General features: G+C 49.9%; 1 pseudogene; it reads right to left on the reverse strand.

The window, feature by feature from the left end:
• Positions 1-1,412: 1,412 nt before the first annotated feature.
• Positions 1,413-20,540, reverse strand: part of LOC120928779 — a 28,600-nt pseudogene continuing 9,472 nt past the window's right edge.

Genomic DNA, 20,540 nt, shown 5'->3' on the forward strand with positions numbered 1-20,540 from the left:
GCACAATGGGAGCGCCCCCTAGCGGCCATCGCAAGAATGCAGCCTAAGATATGCGGGCATAAGAGCCTTATGCCACGCAGATTTTAGGCTGCAGTCGGCGTTACGATGTTCCTGAATCAGGAGCACTCGTAACGCCGGGGCAAGTAAGCAATTTCGCTGTGTAACCTATGGTTACACAGGCGCAATTGCTTCTTGAATCTGGGCCATTGTGACGTCTTTTATCTCCAGCAGATGACGGCACACACATATATAGTGTGGAAATCTAGAATAACCCCTTAATGGTCAGAACATTTCTGCTTATAACTTTCAGATACGATTGTGTCCCAGCCGGCGCTGCGTGTTCATCCACTTCTATGGGCGGCGTGCGCACAGCTCCGAGGTGGACGCACACATATCTACCAGAGGCTCTGCATAGAGGACGGCACTAATCTGCCATCTGAATGAGCCCTAAAAGGTAAAATATGACAGAAAATCTCTTCTAACCCCTCCGAATCCCCCACACCGTCCTCAATTCCTCCAATATGATTCCAGCTGTAGCCCTCAGGTGTGGTTGGGTAGAGACTCGTGACCCTGATAATAGGGGCGGGTAAGGGGGAGGAGCAGGGAGTGAAATATGAAGCACCATGCCGAATGATGGGCATGGCCAAATTTGCTATTTAACCACTTCAGGTCCCGCCCATAGTCAAATGACGTCCACAGATGGGATCTCCCGGCCGGGAAGCCCAGGACGTCATATGACGTTCACCCAGGATGGGAGATCACACACACATCGGTCTCCTCCCCTTGTGAGTCCCCGCCCCCGTTAGAATCACTCCCTAGGGAACATATTAAAACCCTGTGATCGCCCCCTAATGTTAACCCCTTCCCTGCCAGTCACATTTACACAGTAATCAGTGCAGTTGTATAACACTAATTGCTGTATAAATGTGAATGGTCCCAAAAGTGTCCGATGTGTCCGCCGTAATGTCGCAGTCACGATAAAAATCGCAGATCGCCGCCATTACTAGTAAAAAAAATATATTAATAAAAATGCAATAAAACTATCCACTATTTTGTAAACGCTATAAATTTTGCGCAAACCAATCAATAAACGCTTATTGTGATTTTTTTTTTACCAAAAATATGTAGACGAATACGTATCGGCCTAAACTGAGGAAAAAATTAGCTTTTTTTTAAAAAAAAATGGATATTTATTATTTATTTTGTAAGCAAAAAGCACAAAATATTGTTTTTTTTTTCAAAATTGACGCTCTATTTTTGTTTATAGCGCAAAAAATAAAAACTGCAGAGGTGATCAAATACCACCAAAAGAAAGCTCTATTTGTGGAAAAAAAAGGACGCCAATTTTGTTCGGGAGCCATTTTGCACGACCGCGCAATTGTCAGGTAAAGCGAGGCAGTGCCGAATCGCAAAAAAGTGCTCTTGCCTTTGGCCAGCCAAATGGTCCAGGGCTGAAGTGGTTAAGGGAAAGGGTGGTCAGATAGGGCCCTGACCCTGTCAGGTAGGGGGCTCAGTGGTGTAGGCTGTACGGGGCTCCATGATTTCTAATGCTGGCCCTGGGTTCAGTCTTCATTTCAGGTTTTTGATACAACGGTAATTACATGAAGCCAGGAGGGGGTGCTTTGAGTGTACGTAGATCGATGAAGATCCAAATCCAAATAATGTCGGGAGAGCTGCAGCACCCAAACAAGGCATGACGCCACCTGAAAAAGGAAAAACGGAATTAGGTCTTTTATCAAAGAGCTCTTACAGGCTTTCATCAATGTGGCGTCCCCCCTGCTCCTCCTCCTGCTTTTTTGTTCCCCCCAGGTGAGCGCTGCGGGGAGAGAGAGACAGAGGAGCAGAGGGGGGCGGTAGACCGCTGTCACTGAAGCCGGCCCACTGAGCCATCGGCCCACCGGGAAGCTCCCTGTAGTCCCAATGGCCAGTCCATCCCTGCATATGGATTTACAATGGTCCAAACTAGACCAATGCAATTATGAAAAAATGTGCCATACCTAAACTTTAGCTTTTAAAGCCTAACTCCAGGAAATCTAAAATTGGGCTCAACCCTACTGAAAGGGATTATTATTATTAAAAAAATGCTTATAAACGCAGTCTTACCCATGGGCCCCGATGTGTATGACTATAATGAGCAGGGAGATTCTGATCTTCTTAATCTAGATCCCTTACTGGTTGGCATGCAGTGACCTATAAGCCCCCATAACACTTCTGGAAGAGCAAGGTCTTCAAACTCTTCCTGAAGCTTAGCAAGTTGGTGGTGTTTTTCTAGGACCAACGGTAAATCGTTTCATACCTTACCCCCCTGCACCGAGAAGGCACGTCCTCCTCATCTAGGTTTCCTCACCCTAGGGACAACGACATTTGTTTGTCCTGCTGAACGTAGTGCTCCACTAGGAGCATATCGTGTGAATCTGGAGGTACTCTGGTCCACCTCCATGGACTATCCTATGCATAAAACAGCCAATCCTAAACAGAACCCGCTCGCGGACAGGCAACAAATGCAAGGTATTCAAAATTGGGGTGATATGTTCTCTCCTACCAGCACCCGTACGTAAGTAACCTTGCTGCAGTGTTCTGAATTAGTTGGAGTCTATGCATGATCTTTTTAGGTAGGCCAAGGTACAAAGCATTACAATAGTCCAACCGACTGGTAATTGTTGCATGGATCAGAGCGATCTTATCCGAGTCATCATCCAGATAGCAGAAAAGGGCCCACAGGAGCTTTAGGTGGAGGTGGCGGCATGAACTCACTACTCCACTCACCTGAGGGTGCAGAGTCAATCTGGAATCCAAGATGACCTCCAAGTCCCTCACCTGGTTGGCTACCTCAGGCGGAGCACCGAACGAGGAAGGCCATGCGGGAATAGAAGTGTCTTCCTCCATGTCACTGAAGATGATAATATTAGTTTTTGTGCCATTTAACTTAGGAAAGTTGGCACAGATTGATCTCTTCTAAACCGGCTGCTAGTAGGGTTGTGCCCTCACTGCAAGGGTTAATTGGTCATCTATGTTTAGGGGACATAGAAAAGAAGATATACCTGCCCGATCCAGTAACTCTAAACTGGTAACCTGTAAAAAAAATGTAAAGCGTTGCCAATGGAGATTTTTAAGTACCAAAGTTTGGCGCCATTCCATGAGTGTGCGCAATTTTAAGGCGTGACAACTTAGGTATCTATTTACTCGGCGTAACATCATCTTTCACATTATACAAAAAAAATGGGCTAACTTTACCGTTTTGTTATTTTTTAATTCATGAAACAGTTTTTTCCCCAAAAAAAGCGTTTGAAAAAGGATTGCTCAAATACCGCGAGAGATAAAAAGTTGCAATGACCGTCATTTTATTCCCTAAGGTATCTACTAAAAAAAACATATATAATGTTTGGGGATCCTGAGTAATTTTCTAGAAAAAAACTATGGGCCAGATTCACCAAAGAGATACTACAGCGTATCTCCTGATACGCCGTCGTATCTCTGTGTTACGGCCGTCCTAACTATGCGGCTGATTCATAGAATCAGTTACGCATAGCTAGCCCTAAGATCCGACAGGTGTAATTGACTTACACTGTCGGATCTTAAGGATGCAATTCTAGGCTGGCCGCTAGGTGGCGAGGCCATTGCGGCCGGCGTAGAATAAGCAAATGAATACTTACGGCGATCCACGAACGTCTTAACGGCCCGTCAATCTAACTGTACGTCGTTTCCGTCGAGTTACGTCGCGTAAAATTAGGGCTGAGCCCTAGTTGTCCTAAGCCATGTTAAGTATGGCCGTCGTTCCCACGTCGAAATTTAAAAATCAAAGTCGTTTGCGTAAGACGTCCATGAATGGCGCTGGACGCCATTTACGTTAACGTCTAAGCAAATGACGTCGGTGCAACGTCATTTAGCGCAATGCACGTCGGGTAATTTACCCGACGGAGCATGCGCAGTACGCTCGGCGCGGGAACGCGCCTAATTTAAATGGTGCCCGCCCCATTTGAGTTGGGCGGGCTTGCGCCGAGCGCTTTTACGATACACTGCCGCAAGTTTACAGGTAAGTGTTCTGAGAATCAGGCACTTACGCTGTAAACCTGCGGCGGTGTAACGTAAATCACATGCGTTACGCTGCCCTGGAGCAACGTAATTATATGTTAGTCTGGCCCTATGTTTTTTACATGAAAGAGAGAAGTGCCAGAATAGGCGGTATGGAAGTGGTTAAGCCAATGTGCAGTAAGGCACCTTAACGTGCCCTTATGGCCTTCATAGGTGCGCCATTACACCAAACACAGCTTCTGATAGGCCAGAAGCATAGAGCCCGAGCAGTAAGGGACACAGTTCAAATCTAGACATGGTTAGGGATGAGCTTGGGTTCAATTGGAACTTGGAAGTTAGCTGTCGTTGTTGGCCATTTGATCGTTGTTGGCCATTTGGTCGTTGTTGGCCATTTGGTCGTTGTTGGCCATTTGGTCGTCGTTGGCCATTAGGTCGTCGTTGGCCATTTATAAGATTCCAAATCCCACATCTACACATATACAAAGGGGGTGGGGATGACATCATTCACCTAATATGGCCACATCCACATTGACCTCCTAAGGCCATGTGTCCATGTTGGGTCCATGATGTCACAGTCATTGCCATCCCTTTGGGTACCTCATCTCAACAGGCCCAATTTCGGAGCTCATTGTCTCAGCAACAACACCTAACTTCCGAGTTCAGATGAACTTGGGTGAGGACCAAGCTCATTGTGAGCCATCATTTAAAAAAAAAAAATCTGAGATAGAGGTTTACACATAACCCAACTTTCTGAGAAAGGACGAGATGCTATTTTACCCCAGCAGGAAAATAATTCCTCCTGGCACCTGCTAGCCATTTCCTATTACAGTTGAACCTCGGATTACGAGTATAATCCGTTCCAGGAGAATGCTCGTTGTGACGGTATTGGTATGATATCCCCGTCAAACAGTCCCTTCTTCCCATAACGAAAATCACCCAATATTCCACAAGTAGGAGTCCATGGAATCGCCCCAATAAGCCACACATGAGTCCAGGCTTACTGCTAGAACAAGACACTTTAATGACACAACTCTCAGCTTATATGTGGTTACAACCTGTTAGGAACAATGAAATCTCCGCCCCCCCCTCACACAGTGGGGTTTCCCATACAGATTATAGGAGACACGTCGGAGCCGACCATGCAGACACATTTCTTTAGATAATGACATCAGTGGAGGTAATTACTACACTGAAGCAATCAGAATAATTAACATACCACTTATCTAATCATTTAGCCTGATGATACAATACACATCTTTTAAGGGTAAACACAGATCTTCTTCACACAACACAATAGATCAATTAACCTTTAGAATAGTGAGGGGACATTAGCACTTCAATAACCGGTTAGCAGAGAAATGAATCACACATGAAATCCCTTTCTACCTCTAACACACACACATGGCTAGCAGGGAGAATTAAACTGAGACATATAGGCAAATGCATCACAATGGCCCTCCTTTTTCTCCCTGCTCCGGCAAACCCGGTTGGACCTTCCCTGGTCCAGTAGGGTTGACGGGTTCAGAGCTTTTAGTCCGAGGTTAACTCCGTTTGGTGTGACTGACCTCCCTTGGCAACTGCTTCAGACTCAGGTATGTCACTGGGTCGTCACATCACACGCCGGTCAGTCCCCATGTCTTTGTGTGATCTGCAGAGTCACCAGAAGTCAGTGTGAAGACGGCGAATGGGTCTGTGCGCCGCCGTCTAGGTGTCCCGCTATGGGAGGGGCAGGTTATGGCTCTGAAGTGACAATCACAGGAGATTCATAAAAAGAAAAAGTTTTATATTCGTTGAAATGCTGTAGCACTGGTGCTCAGAGTCCGGGGGGGGGGGGGGGATCAGTGCCCCATAGGGTCAGCCACCCTCTGCTCCCTCCGCAGCCGCCGGTTCTCCTCTTTGAGCTTCTCCAGCTCCATCTCCAGTTCATGGAGCCTGGGGGGGTCAGCCTGCTGTGACCTCAGGTGGTTGTTCTCCTCCTCCATGCGGCTAATGCACTCCTCCAGCTCTATGTACTCACGGATCAGATCCTGCTTGCTCATGTCCTGCAGGCTCTCCACGTGGTCCTTCATCATCAGGAACTGGGTGGTGGTGTAAGGGGCCACCTGTGGGCCCTTGGCGAACATCTCGGCCCGCATCTGGGACGCCCGCTGCGACTCCCTCTCCTCCAGTCGCTTCTTCTCCTCCCAGGTCAGCTTGTTATACGGCTTCCAGGACCTCTACTTCTTGGGGGGTAGCCGGCGGTGCCTCTTTCTGCCCAGCTCCCTCCAGGGCCCCTCCGGCTCATGGCTGTCACCCATGACCAGCTGACAATGGTGTTCCCTGTTGTCCGTAATAACCGATTGTACCGTGAGGACTTCGTAAAGGGTGTCCAATGGTTCAACCGGACCCAGCTCCTGGAGATCCCAAGCCGAGTCTACACAATGAGCTTCTGCTGGTGGGCGGTACCCAGGTTGAGACCAATTTGACCTGGTGTTGTCGTTCATGGGGCAATTCTGCTTGAAGTGACCCAGCTGTTTGCACCGGAAGCAGCGTTGTTCGTTGTCCTCCTGGCGTGGATAGCAAGGGCTAGATGTCATCTGTCTGTTAGGAGGTTGGAATCTAGCGACTGGTGGGTGTGAGGGCGCCGTTGGTTGTGGAGGTTGTACCTGTGGTGTGACCTGGTTCGTCTTGCGAGTATCCGCATATTCATCCGCAAACTTCGCGGCCTCTGGTAGAGTCATGGGCCTGCGATCTCTCACCCAATCTTTGACATCCGTCTGGATGTGATTGTAAAATTGCTCCAGGAGCATTAGTTGCAAAATGTCCTCTGCGGTGGTGGCCTGGCTGCTGTTAACCCAGTTAGAGGCCGACAGGGATAACTGGCATGCCCATTCCGCGTAAGAGTCTTCCGTGGTTTTGCGTGAGTCCCTGAACTTCTGTCGGTGGGACTCTGGGGTTACTGCATAACGAGCCAGGAGCACTTCTTTAACCTGGGCGTAGCTATGGATATCCTGATCTGGCACGGTCCGGAAAGCATCAGAAGCTTTGCCTGACAGTTTGCCTGACAATATTGCAACCCACTCTCTTCTAGCTATTCGGTGCAGGTTACATTGTCGCTCAAAATCTGCCAGGTAGTTATCAATTTCACAGTCCTTTTCATCAAAAGCTTTAAAAGCGCTAAACGGAATCTTCCTAGCGTCTGCTGTGCTGTACTCACTGTTTGGAGAATGTGCGGCTGCTTGTTGGACTGCTGCCAGTTTTAACTGTAGTTTTGCGTCTCTTATTTGTTTATCCTTCTGTAGTTCTGCATCTCTTATTTCTTTAGCCTTCTGTAGCTCTGCGTTTACTAACAGGTCCATCACTTTCAGCACCACATCCGCCGTTGGGTTCGGACCGAACCATGCTAGCTTCTCTCTCATTAGCTTGTGGGCTGGCGATTCCTCTTCCTGAATCACTGGTGTCTCCATCTCTTGTACTGCTGGCGTTGCTGCAACCAAGTTCTCCTGGTCTAGCTCCATTAATTCTGCTATGATGACCCGCTTGGTTTTGTTGCTAGCAATCCTTCCACGAACTTCCAGTAGTTCTTCCAGTGTCTGCTTGGAATCCGGGTGTAAAGGAGAGTAGAAGGGAAAATCCCGCTGCTGCCAACCAATTGTGACGGTATTGGTATGATATCCCCGTCAAACAGTCCCTTCTTCCCATAACGAAAATCACCCAATATTCCACAAGTAGGAGTCTATGGAATCGCCCCAATAAGCCACACATGAGTCCAGGCTTACTGCTAGAACAAGACACTTTAATGACACAACTCTCAGCTTATATGTGGTTACAACCTGTTAGGAACAATGAAATCTCCGCCCCCCCCCCTCACACAGTGGGGGTTCCCATACAGATTATAGGAGACACCTCGGAGCCGACCATGCAGACACATTTCTTTAGATAATGACATCAGTGGAGGTAATTACTACACTGAAGCAATCAGAATAATTAACATACCACTTATCTAATCATTTAGCCTGATGATACAATACACATCTTTTAAGGGTAAACACAGATCTTCTTCACACAACACAATAGATCAATTAACCTTTAGAATAGTGAGGGGACATTAGCACTTCAATAACCGGTTAGCAGAGAAATGAATCACACATGAAATCCCTTTCTACCTCTAACACACACACATGGCTAGCAGGGAGAATTAAACTGAGACATATAGGCAAATGCATCACACTCGTAATCCAAAGTACTCGCATTTTAAAGCGAGTTTTCCCATTGAAGTCAATGGAAACAAAAATAATTAGTTCTGCATTAACTTCAATGGGATGCAATACCGAATGCGGCCAGATGTGGGGGTGGGGCGCCAGAGAGCGCCAAAAATGGCTGAAAAGGCCTGAGGACACTTTGGCTTGTTTCCTGCGCCCCCCATACATCAGGCCAAATGAGGTACTGCAGGCCAATGTTCGGCTTTTCTCGGCTCCTGCGCCCCTGTACCTCGGGCCAAATGAGGTACTGCAGGTCAATGTTCGGCTTTTCTCGGCTCCTGCGCCCCTGTACCTCAGGCCAAATGAGGTATTGCAGGCCAATGTTTGGCTTTTCTCGGCTCCTTCACCCCTGTACCTCAGGCCAAATGAGGTACTGCAGGCCAATGTTTGGCTTTTCTCAGCTCCTGCGCCCCTGTACCTCAGGCCAAATGAGGTACTGCAGGCCAATGTTTGGCTTTTCTCGGCTCCTGCACCCCTGTACCTCAGGCCAAATGAGGTACTGCAGGCCAATGTTTGGCTTTTCTCAGCTCCTGCGCCCCTGTACCTCAGGCCAAATGAGGTACTGCAGGCCAATGTTCGGCTTTTCTCGGCTCCTGCGCCCCTGTACCTCAGGCCAAATGAGGTACTGCAGGCCAACGTTCGGCTTTTCTCAGCTCCTGCACCCCTGTACCTCAGGCCAAATGAGGTTCTGCTGGCCAACGTTCGGCTTTTCTCAGCTCCTGCACCCCTGTACCTCAGGCCAAATGAGGTACTGCAGGCCAATGTTTGGCTTTTCTCGGCTCCTGCACCCCTGTACCTCAGGCCAAATGAGGTACTGCAGGCCAATGTTTGGCTTTTCTCGGCTCCTGCACCCCTGTACCTCAGGCCAAATGAGGTACTGCAGGCCAATGTTCGGCTTTTCTCGGCTCCTGCGCCCCTGTACCTCAGGCCAAATGAGGTACTGCAGGCCAATGTTCGGCTTTTCTCGGCTCCTGCGCCCCTGTACCTCAGGCCAAATGAGGTACTGCAGGCCAATTTAGCTTGAATTCTGCTCGTCTTGTGAGTCAACACTCGCAAACCGAGTCAGAATTTAAAAAGAAAAAGCTTGCAAGTCAAAACGCTCTCAAACCAAGTTACTCTTAAACTGAGGTTCCATTGTACTTCAAAAGAGCAATCAACAGGCAATTATCAGTTCTTGGCAATTTAAACATCATCAATAAATTCAAAGTTAAATGTTGTGTTACCTCTTCTATAGGTGGGGCCCATTTGTCTCTGCCAGGATATTTTGCACCCAAAAAAAAGTATTTGATGAAACAGCCTAAAATAAAGAAAGGACACCAATCAGGTTTAGGTCACAATTGTTATTAGGTGGAGAGGAATTAGAACCCCTGTCAGGTTTTTTATTGCTGTCTGTGCCCCCATTAAAGATAATTACCCTCTCTATTTGTCCTTTATCACGTGAAAGTAAAAGAAAATCCCACATTTGTAGTTGACACTAGAACAGTATTTGTCAGGAAGCTGCTGTGACACGTCTGGCACACAGACATGGGCAGGGTATTGCCCATGGCATGTTATCCAGGTGCGAAGGAATGCACGCAAATGCGTGAGCACAGCCACAGTGTCCATTGGCCCCAGATGGCCTTTTTTTTAAAGGAGGCTCAGATTCATGCTCAGTGCTGACTGATCTTCAGCTGTTCCCTCATGCCCTGCTTGTATCCTGCATGATAGCCATTGCTGACCTGGCTTGTTATTTACCTGACCTTGGATCCTGTTTATGCTTCTGCTCATCGGTTCCCGACCATGTTCCTGTCTGGTGCTTTGGTACCTCATCGCTTGCTCGTTGCTGACCCTGGCTACCCTTCTAACTACGCTTCTGTTTCCGGTTTGGCGTCACATTATTCCCGGGGGGGGGTTGCTCTGGCTGCCCCTCGTTCCAGCTCCAGTTGCCCCGGTGTGCTCCTGCCTCAAGCTTGCTGGGAGCTGTGACAAGCCACGCATCCAGAACCTGCGATTCCAGCGGGGTGCCCCTTTAACCTTCACTGGTATACGCTGCATCACCTCTGTTCCAGATCTGATGTTCTACCTCAGGGTTTGACAAATTTGCTTGGAATCTAGGAGCCAGCTAAAAAAGTTAGGAGCCAGAAAACGCGCCCCGTCCCGACGAGCTCGCGCGCAGAAGCGAACGCATATGTGAGCAGCGCCCGCATATGTAAACGGTGTTCAAACCACACATGTGAGGTATCGCCGCGATTGGTAGAGCGAGAGCAATAATTCTAGCCCTAGACTTCCTCTGTAACTCAAAACATGCAACCTGTAGATTTTTTTAAACATCGCCTATGGAGATTTTATAGGGTAAAAGTTTGTCGGCATTCCACGAGCGGGCGCAATTTTGAAGCGTGACATGTTTGGTATGAATTTACTTGGTGTAACATTATCTTTCATAATATTAAAAAAAATGGGGATAACTTTACTGTTGTCTTATTTTTTAATTAAAAAAAGTGTAATTTTTTCCCAAAAAAGTGCGATTGTAAGACCGCTGCGCAAATACGGTGTGAGAAAGTATTGCAACGATCACCATTTTATTCTCTAGGGTGTTGGGATAAAAAATATATATAATGTTTGGGGGTTCTAATTAGAGGGAAGAAGATGGCAGTGAAAATAGTGAAAAATGACATTAGAATTGCTGTTTAACTTGTAATGCTTAACTTGTAATACCAACGGCCACCACCAGATGGCACCAGCCCACCTTCCAAGCCAAGTCGCCAGGACACTATTTCTAGTCGGCATGGCGACCTGGCGACCCCTGTATGAAATTATGTGATCCCCTGGCACTGATCGACATCTTATCTATCGGAACTGGAAGGAACGACCTTACAAAAAAGAAAAAACAACAACAACCAACATTATGTCCTCACCTGGGCGATTGATCGTGTAATATGGAATCGTTGAGAAAGGCGTAATGTGGATGTCGGAGGATTTGGCACAACCTCTCGGCTTCTGACACGGCCATTGTGGAGCTCACATGAAAGATCACATAGAGTTGAAGACGAGGCTTGAACGTCGTGATGAGATGGAGATCGTGACAGTTGAAGATGTTCAGATCACAAAGCAAACTAAAAACAAAAGATGGTAGAAGAGTCACCAAGAGAAATGGATCATCACGCCCAAGGTCTCCTACGCAGAAGTATTCAAGTTTTATTTCAGAGTAGAGACTAGGGTTGTCCCGATACCACTTTTTTAGGACCGAGTACGAGTACCGATACTTTTTTTTATGTACTCGCCGATACCGAATACCGATACTTTTTTTTAAATGTGTCCCCAAATGCAGCCATGTCCCCCCCACATATGCAGCCATGTCCCCCCACATATGCAGCCATGTCCCCCCCACATATGCAGCCATGTCCCCCCACATATGCAGCCATGTCCCCCACATATGCAGCCATGTCCCCCACATATGCAGCCATGTCCCCCCACATATGCAGCCATGTCCCCCACATATGCAGCCATGTCCCCCCACATATGCAGCCATGTCCCCCCACATATGCAGCCATGTCCCCCACATATGCAGCCATGTCCCCCCACATATGCAGCCATGTCCCCCCCCATATGCAGCCATGTCCCCCCCACATATGCAGCCATGTCCCCCCACATATGCAGCCATGTCCCCCCACATATGCAGCTATGTCCCCCCCATATGCAGCCATGTCCCCCCACATATGCAGCCATGTCCCCCCACATATGCAGCCATGTCCCCCCCCATATGCAGCTATGTCCCCCCCCATATGCAGCCATGTCCCCCCCCATATGCAGCCATGTCCCCCCACATATGCAGCCATGTCCCCCCACATATGCAGCCATGTCCCCAAACATATGCAGCCATGTCCCCAAACATATCCAGCCATGTCCCCAAACATATCCAGCAATGTTCCCCACATATGCAGCCATGTCCCCAAACATATTGCAGCCATGTCCCCAAACATATTGCAGCCATGTCCCCAAACATATTGCAGCCATGTCCCCCCACATATGCAGCCATGTCCCCCACATATGCAGCCATGTCCCCCCACATATGCAGCCCGGTCCCCAAACATATCCAGCCATGTCCCCAAACATATCCAGCCATGTCCCCCACATATGCAGCCATGTCCCCCCCACATATCCAGCCATGTCCCCAAACATATTGCAGCCATGTCCCCCCACATGCAGCCATGTACCTCGTACCTAAATGATGCCGGCGCCGAGTTAATCACCGCGCGGGGAACATTACAGTCAGCTTTCGTTTGAATAGCTGTTTCCCCCCCCCCGCGCTGTGTATAGAGACACTCCCCCTTGCTCGCGATTGGACAGATCCGTTCAATCCCGAGCAAGGGGGAGTGTCTATGCGCGGCGGGGAAAACAGCTATTCAAACGAAAGCTGACTCTAATGTTCACCGCGCAGTGATTAACGCAGCAGCGGCGGCGGCTTTGCGATATACGACGGCGGCGGCGGAGGGGGGGGGGGTGCCAAGTATTCTATTTAGGCATCGGGGGTATTTGCGGGAGTACAAGTACTCCTGCAAATACTCGGTATCGGTCCCGATACCGATACTGGTATCGGTATCGGGACAACCCTAGTAGAGACCAACTTGTGTTCACGCCAAACCTTGACTGTTTAGGCATCGGTCATGGAAAATAGCAGCGTCACTTCTGCTTTTAAAAACAGAACTTTATTAGACACGCCCACACTGAAATATTTCATTTCGAAATTTCCTTTTCGTCCGAAAAATACATTTATTTAGTTACTCCCTAAATTTGTTTTTATTTACAGTTGAACCCCGGATTACGAGCATAATCAGGCCCCCTGCCTCAAATCACCCCCTGCCTCCAATCTCCCCCAGGCCCCCTGCCTCCAATCACCCCCTGCCTCCAATCTCCCCCAGGCCCCCTGCCTCCAATCTCCCCTGCCTCCATCCCCCTCTGCGGTGCCACAATCTCCTCCTGCCTCCAATCTCCCCCTGCCACTAACACCCCCTGCCTCCATTACCCTCTGCCACCAACACCGCCTGCCTTCATCCCCCCTCTGCGGTGCCACAATCTCCCCCTGCCTCCAATCTCCCCCAGGCCCCCTGCCTCCAATCACCCCCTGCCTCCATTGTCCCCTGCCTCCACCCCCCCTCTGCTGTGCCACAATCTCCCCCTGCCTCCATCGTCCCCTGCTAGTTGCACCCCTGGCCTCCAATCTCCCTCTGCCTCCAATCACCCCCAGGCCCCCTGCCTCCATCGTCCCCTGCCTCCATCCCCCTCTGTGGTGCCACAATCTCCCTCTGCCTCCAATCTCCCCCTGCCTCCATCGTCCCCTGCCACCAGTGCTGGGACAAGGTCATCCAGCGCCCAGGGCGAAGATGGCAAAGTGCGCCCCCCCCCCCCCCCCCCCGGTTCGAACTTGAGCCCCTTTCACACGGGCTTTCCGATCAGGTCTGTCTGTCAGTTTTTCAGGCGGACCTGATCGGAACCTCCATTCACTCCTATGAAGCGGCACAATTTTGTGCATGATCCTGACTGCGCGTGAACCTGGCCTTAGAGCGATTTCACACTGGTGCGCTGTGGTTTGACCACGGTGCGATTGTACGTGTGATTGACTTGCAGTTTTAGGTGTGCTCCTGATGAATTCTAGTGGACTGTGTGTTTTCCGATTGCACATCAAAGATGCAGCGTGCAAGTCTGTGATTTTCTTTCATGAAAACAGTCTAATAGAATTGAATGAAAGCGCACCTAAAACTGGGGGGAAAACTGCATATACAATCGCACCGCGGCCAGACCACAGCACACCAGTGTGAATCTACTATTGGCCCCCCATTCACATTGACTGTGGCTTTGAAATTGTGCGACCTAACCTAAAAATGGCACAATTTTAGAGCCGCGTCTCAGTGTGACTTTGGGTTGCGACTTTGAAGACATCTGTGTGTCGCACCCTAAATCGCATGTACTACTTTTTCAAAGTGATGCAGCGACTCAAAGTTGGCGTTGCATTGATTTGAACACTGCCTCGCTGGCAATAGGATGTGAAAAATCCAGTGTGGGACATCTTGTTGAGCGGGGGGGGGGGGGGGGGTCAAAGTTGTTGAGCGGGGGGGGGTCAAAGTTGTTGAGCGCTCTGTCCCGACTCCCCGTCTGCTTCATCCGCCTGCTGCAGCCCGCTCCATGGTGTACCGTCGCACTGTGATTGGGCATGTAGCGGTCATGTGCGGAGGCGGGACTTCTAGACGATCACTGACAGGCCAGCCCCACGCCGCACATGACCACCATACGCCCAATCACAGGGCACCGGACTCAAACATGGCGGCGGGAAACGAAAAGAAACATGGAGGCACGGAATGTCGCCCCACCAAATGTCGCGCCCTGGTGGCCCTGTTTTCCGGGACTCTAGTCTAGTCCGCAGGACCCCGGGACACACTTTAAATTGCGGGAGGATACCGCGAAATACGGGACGGTTGGGGGGTATGAAAGGGTGTAAGATCTCTGTCTGGAATGCTGAGCTGAGACGGCAGCATGGTGAAGATTTATGGAGAGGACAGCAGATAAGAGACCACAGAGAAGGGCAAAGAATGAACTAAGCAGGGAAGCGAGGAGGAAGGGTGCCGAGTGACTTACTGGGTGATCGCGCAGGAAAGGCAGAGAGACGTGTAGACGGGGAGGAGCGGAGATGAGCTGCTGACCACAGTGAAAGTGACAGGGAAGAAGGTGAAGTGACCCGGGAAGGAGAGCAAGTTGAGGGTAGAAGTGCAGCTTGCTTGAGGAGAGAGCATTTAGCAGCAGTAAACAGAGAATAGTGGAGTTGAATGAGCAGAGGAGTCTGGTAATGCAGTGAATACACAGTCACACCTGTCAGTGAGGCAGGAGCAGCTACCGAAGCTCCCTGTGCGCCCCCCCCCCCCAGATTAAGACACGCCCTGGGCATTCGAACCTCCCGCCCACCCCTTGTACCGGCTCTGCCTGCCACTAATGCCCCCGGCCTCCAATCTCCCTCTACCCCCAATCGCCCTCTGCCTCCAACCCCCTCTGCTGTGCCACCAACACCCCCTGCCTCCAATCACCCCCTGCCACTAACACCCCCTGCCTTCAATCTTTTCAATCTTCCCCCCCATGCCCCCTGCCTCCAATCACCCCTTGCCTCCATCGTCCCCTGCCTTCATCCCCCTCTGCGGTGCCACCAACACCCCCAATCCAATCTCCCTCTGTCACTAACACCCCTCTGGCATCAATATTCGCCTTCCTCCATTGCCCCCTGCCTCCATCCCCCTCTGCGGTGCCACCATCACCCCCTGCCTCCAATCACCCCCTGCCACTAACACCCCCTGCCTCCAATCTTCCCCCCCCATGCCCCCTGCCTCCAATCACCCCTTGCCTCCATTGTCCCCTGCCTCCATCCCCCTCTGCGGTGCCACCAACACCCCCAATCCAATCTCCCTCTGTCACTAACACCCCTCTGCCATCAATATTCACCTTCCTCCATTGCCCCCTGCCTCCATCCCCCTCTGCGGTGCCACCATCACCCCCTGCCTCCAATCTACATGCACAGTTCCAAGCCGAAACGATCTCGGCTATTTTTACTGGCACATTCCCGCAACCACGGACATTTATGAACGGGGGGAAAAAGGTGCCAGTTTTTACGAACTATCCATAAAAATACGGACGGACGTCAACGCTGCTCGTAATCCAAAGCATTCGCATATCAAAGCAAGTTTTCCCATTGAAGTTAATGGAAACAAAAATAATTTGTTCCGCATTGACTTCAATGGGATAAAATACTGAATGCAGCCAAAGGGTTGGTGGGGGGGTTAGGGGGGAGAGCTGAAAACGGCCAAAAAGGCCCAAGGATACTTCGGCTCGTTTCCTGCGCCACCGTACCTCAGGCCAAATGAGGTACTGCAAGCCAATGTTCGGCTTTGCTCGGCTCATGCGCCCCCGTACCTCAGGCCAAATGAGGTACTGCAGGCATATTTAGCTTGAATTCTGCTCGCCTTGCGAGTCAACACTTGCAAACAGAGTCAGAATTAGAAAAAAAAAGTTGCTCGCAAATCAAAACGCTCTCAAATCAAGTTACTCGTAAAGACTGTGTGCAGGCAGTCGGCAATGAGAAATGGCAGATTTCACAGAGAGGACGACTGCCAGTGTGGGACCCCGGGCACCCTGAAAGATAGCAAGAGATAGGGAGACAGGTGAACCAGTTGCCCACACTAGTGCACCCTGTTGGGCAAGCAACCAGAGCTAAGTGCTTCAGGGCTTCAGGGATTCAGCACAGAGTGCCTTATGTTAACGCCGGCTCTGGGCCTCCCCACAGTGGCAGAATGCCAGGGCCCGGTCCCAAGTGTGACCTTTGTGACCCTGGTAGTTCCGCCACTCCCTAAGAGTCATGTTCACCAAACCCAGTTGTGTTCGGCTCATCACTATTTCAGAGACCTGTATCCCTCTTTGATGGTATAATTTAGGGTTGTCCCGATACCACTTTTTTAGGACCGAGTACAAGTACCGATACTTTTTTTCAAGTAGTCGCCGATACCGAATACCGATACTTTTTTTTAATGTCATGTGACCATTTTCAAACCACAATACAGACCAAAGATATTTTCTTTAGAATTATGAAGAACTGGTACATCATGGTGTGGGGCTGTTTTTTAGCATACGGTACTGGAAAACTACATATCATTGAAGGAGTGATCACTGTCAGTGCAGCTCATCGGTGCCAGTGCCCAAAAGTGCAGCTAGCCAGTGCCACCTATCAGTGCAGATCAGTGCCCATTAGTGCATCAGTGCAGGGAGGCAGCTTATTAGTGCATCTCATCAGTGCCATTCAATCAATGCCAGTGCCACCTATCAGTGCCATCCAATTTGTGTTCGATGTCACAAAAAAAAAAAAAAAAGTATTCTATTTTGGTATCGGGAGTATTTGCGCGAGTACGAGTACTAGCACAAATACTCGGTATCGGTCCCGATACCGATACTGGTATCGGTATCTGGACAACCCTAGTATAATTCTTACCTCAACTCCTGCAGGGTGCAGTCTGGATGTCTAAGTCCCTGACACAGAATTTGGACATCTTGGATGCGCAGATGTATTTCTGATAGATCCAGTTGCTTCAGGTTCTGGCTTTTGATAAGAAGGTCCCGCAAAATGATACATGGCATTGATGAGAAATGTACATAATTTGCTATCCTGCAGAAAGGTACATAATGATTAAAAATACTGGTCCATTTTTAGGTTCCTTACTCCCTGTAAAATATGTTAAATAAGTTTTGAACTATGCACATTTCAAATGGAAGTCAACCTAAACTTTTAAAAGATTTGGAGTGAGGAAGGGTTTAGGGCAGGTGTCGGCAACCCGCGGCTCCGGAGCCGCATGTGGCTCTTTTGAACCTTTGCCGCGGCTCCGGGCAGTGTTGTAAGTCCCCTCTCGGCAACTTCGTTCCCATTACTTGTGTGGCGTTATCCGCCAGAGTACGTCCAACAATTGAATCCCTCTGGTTCAGCTTCCTTCCGTAGATAAGGTAGCGAAGGACCATCCCTGGATCAGTAGGCCCTAGAAACTCCTGGGTCTACTTTCAGTTGTGAGGCCTCGGGCCAGCCGGCCCAGAGGCTACGAGACAGCTCACACATCCCTGAGGCCAGGAGGGCCCTCAGGTCCAGATCGGGAGACGAACCCCGCTAAACGGCATCTGTCCATTAAGTACCCCTCCCCACCATGCACAGTGGGTTGACCACACCCCCTGAGCCACTTCTGAGAGAGAGATACCCAATACATTCAGCCTGTTGCCTTTCCAACCGTGACCTGCGGTGACAGCGACACCCACCGTCAGGGGGAAATCCGTGCAACCCAGCTGAACTGAAAAAAGCCAACAATTTAAATAATCATTCTGAGCCAAAACTACTGCTCAGGCAACTATAATTTAACACATAGCGCCCACTCAATGGGAGCATGGCGCTACATAAAGAAGTGAGAACTGCACACAGTCACTAGGGCACAGAGGTCGATATTTACAATGCCACAGGATCATCGGTTGTCTCTTTCCGATATCCGCTGGCACTCTTGAAGGAAGTGAAGGAGACACAGACTCAATACCACATGACTGCTGGTCACCCCCTTCCACCAGGTGCTCTTCAGCGAGGGAGATACAGTCTCCCAATACCACAGGACAAATGGATACCCTCCTCCAACTTCCAGCGGGTGCTCTTTGGCAAGCTCTCCAGACCAGACTTCTTGCAAATAGGCCCCCCAGCTAAACTACAGCTAGGACCTTGATGACCCTCAAGCAGTGTTTCCAACAGACTGCCTTTGGGATCAAGGGGGCTCCACTTGCAGGACTTGACCCAGGACCCACAAACGCCTGCTCCAGGCCCCATACTATTTATGGGTTCTCCAGTCACCTACTGGACACACCTCCCCAGGGATTGGTTGGGTGCCCATAAATAGTCAAGCTGCCTCTGTGTCTTCCCTCCCAATAGGATTCTAGAGCCTTCTAGAATAATCAGACCAGCAGCCTGTGAAATATTGAGCAGACTAAACTAATAAACCACTGCTTCACTGGCTACAGAAGGGCTAAATGAATTTTGCCTAGCATCCCAAAACCTTAAAGCGGAGTTCCACCCAAAAGTGGAACTTTGGCTTTAAGCACTCGTTGCCCCCTTAAATGCCACATTTGGCATGTCATTTTTTTTGGGGGGGGGGTGGGGGCTTCGGTAGGAGTGGGACTTCCTGTCCCACCTTCTCCTTCCGCCCAGGGACCGCCTCTGCGACTTCTCTTTTCGCCTTAGGCGGCCCCTTCCCTTAGGCCAGTGGTTCTCAACCTGGGGGTCGGGACCCCCTCGGGGGTCAAATTATGATTTTCCAGGGGTCACCAAATCCTGGGTTGTTTCTGAAGCCCACACCGCTCTCCCAGCCTTTTTGCAGCTGCCCAGTGTGTGGCCGCCCAGCTGGGCTGTTCCCGGAGCCCACGGTCGCCCATTCGGACTCTTCCCAGCCACCCATTCAGATCACGGCATGGCTGGGGGGCAGAGACTATAGGTCTGCTGACTGGTGAGGAATGTGAAGTGGGAGGGGCTGGAGGAGACCCTATCTCCTGATTTCAGCATAGGTGTCACTGCTTCGAGACACCACAGAGCCGGAGACACAGTGAGTAACACTACCTGTGATTAGAGTTCCCATTAAAAGTCCCCACTACAGTCCCCAGATCAGCAGATGACCTTGATCAAGAGCACCTAAGCTGGTTGATCAGAACTCCCCCCCAGCATCACCACTCATCCCCTTCCCCCCACCAAGGAGTAAGAGAAGGAAAAAAATAGAGAATACATGGAAGGGAGAGGAAAAGAGGGGGAGGAAGAAAGAAAAAGGGTGAGAAAGAACAAGAAAGATGGCAAGAGAGAGGGATGGGGGGAAAAAAACAAGAACTTAGGATAGAGAGAGATAAAAGGGAAAGAAAGGAGAACAAAGAGAAAGAGTGGTACATCCTAAAATGTACCATATGAGGTTTTAATACTGAGTGGAGGGGACTCAGGGAGCGCTAAATGTCCATGGGTTAGGGGTGGGTTAGGGGTGCAAATTACTTGTCTTGCCTTGGATGCTCACAACCCATGCTATGAAAATAATTTTACTAAGGCGCATGCGCGCGGCTGATCATGGTGGACGCGGCTTGATTCGGCTCCGCCGCGACCCGACCTAATCCGGCCGCCTACTGCCGATCAAGACACCCAGGAGCCCCGTTGGTAGCCTCCGCTCCATCCTCGGCAGTCTGCCCAGCAGTTTATGGCCAAGAAGAAAGTTAAAAGGCCTCCAAAACAGCCGCACGGAACTCTCTGCCTCCCGGTCAGTTCAGGCAAGATGGCGGCGTCACAGACGCACGCGGCTCCCCTCCGGACGGGACATGCTGAAATGGATCGGCTCTCCTCTTCTATAGAAGGCAGTAACGCCACCCCAGCAGCCCTCCATCCTCCCCAGGACGGTGAATTCTCAGGGGGTGAGTCTCCCTTCTCCACGGGATCCTCCCTGGACAGAGCCATGGGTGACATTCTCACCAGTCAAAATAGCCTGCAGGCCTCTCAGGAGTTTGTCAGCCCACAGATCATAGCCCCGCAGCCAGTATATTCGAGTGACCCTATCTTTTAGCTAGATTCTCTGCCATGCTAGAACAGGGACTGGAGAAGACTGGGAGGAAAATCACAGCAGATTTGAAACAAGAATTTTATGATCTGGGCTCTAGGATCAACACTATAGAGAATAAACTGGAAGTCACTGTGTCCAGAACCAATCAAAACAC

This window comes from Rana temporaria, chromosome 2 (genome assembly GCF_905171775.1).
Source record: "Rana temporaria chromosome 2, aRanTem1.1, whole genome shotgun sequence".
Lineage (NCBI taxonomy): Eukaryota > Metazoa > Chordata > Amphibia > Anura > Ranidae > Rana > Rana temporaria.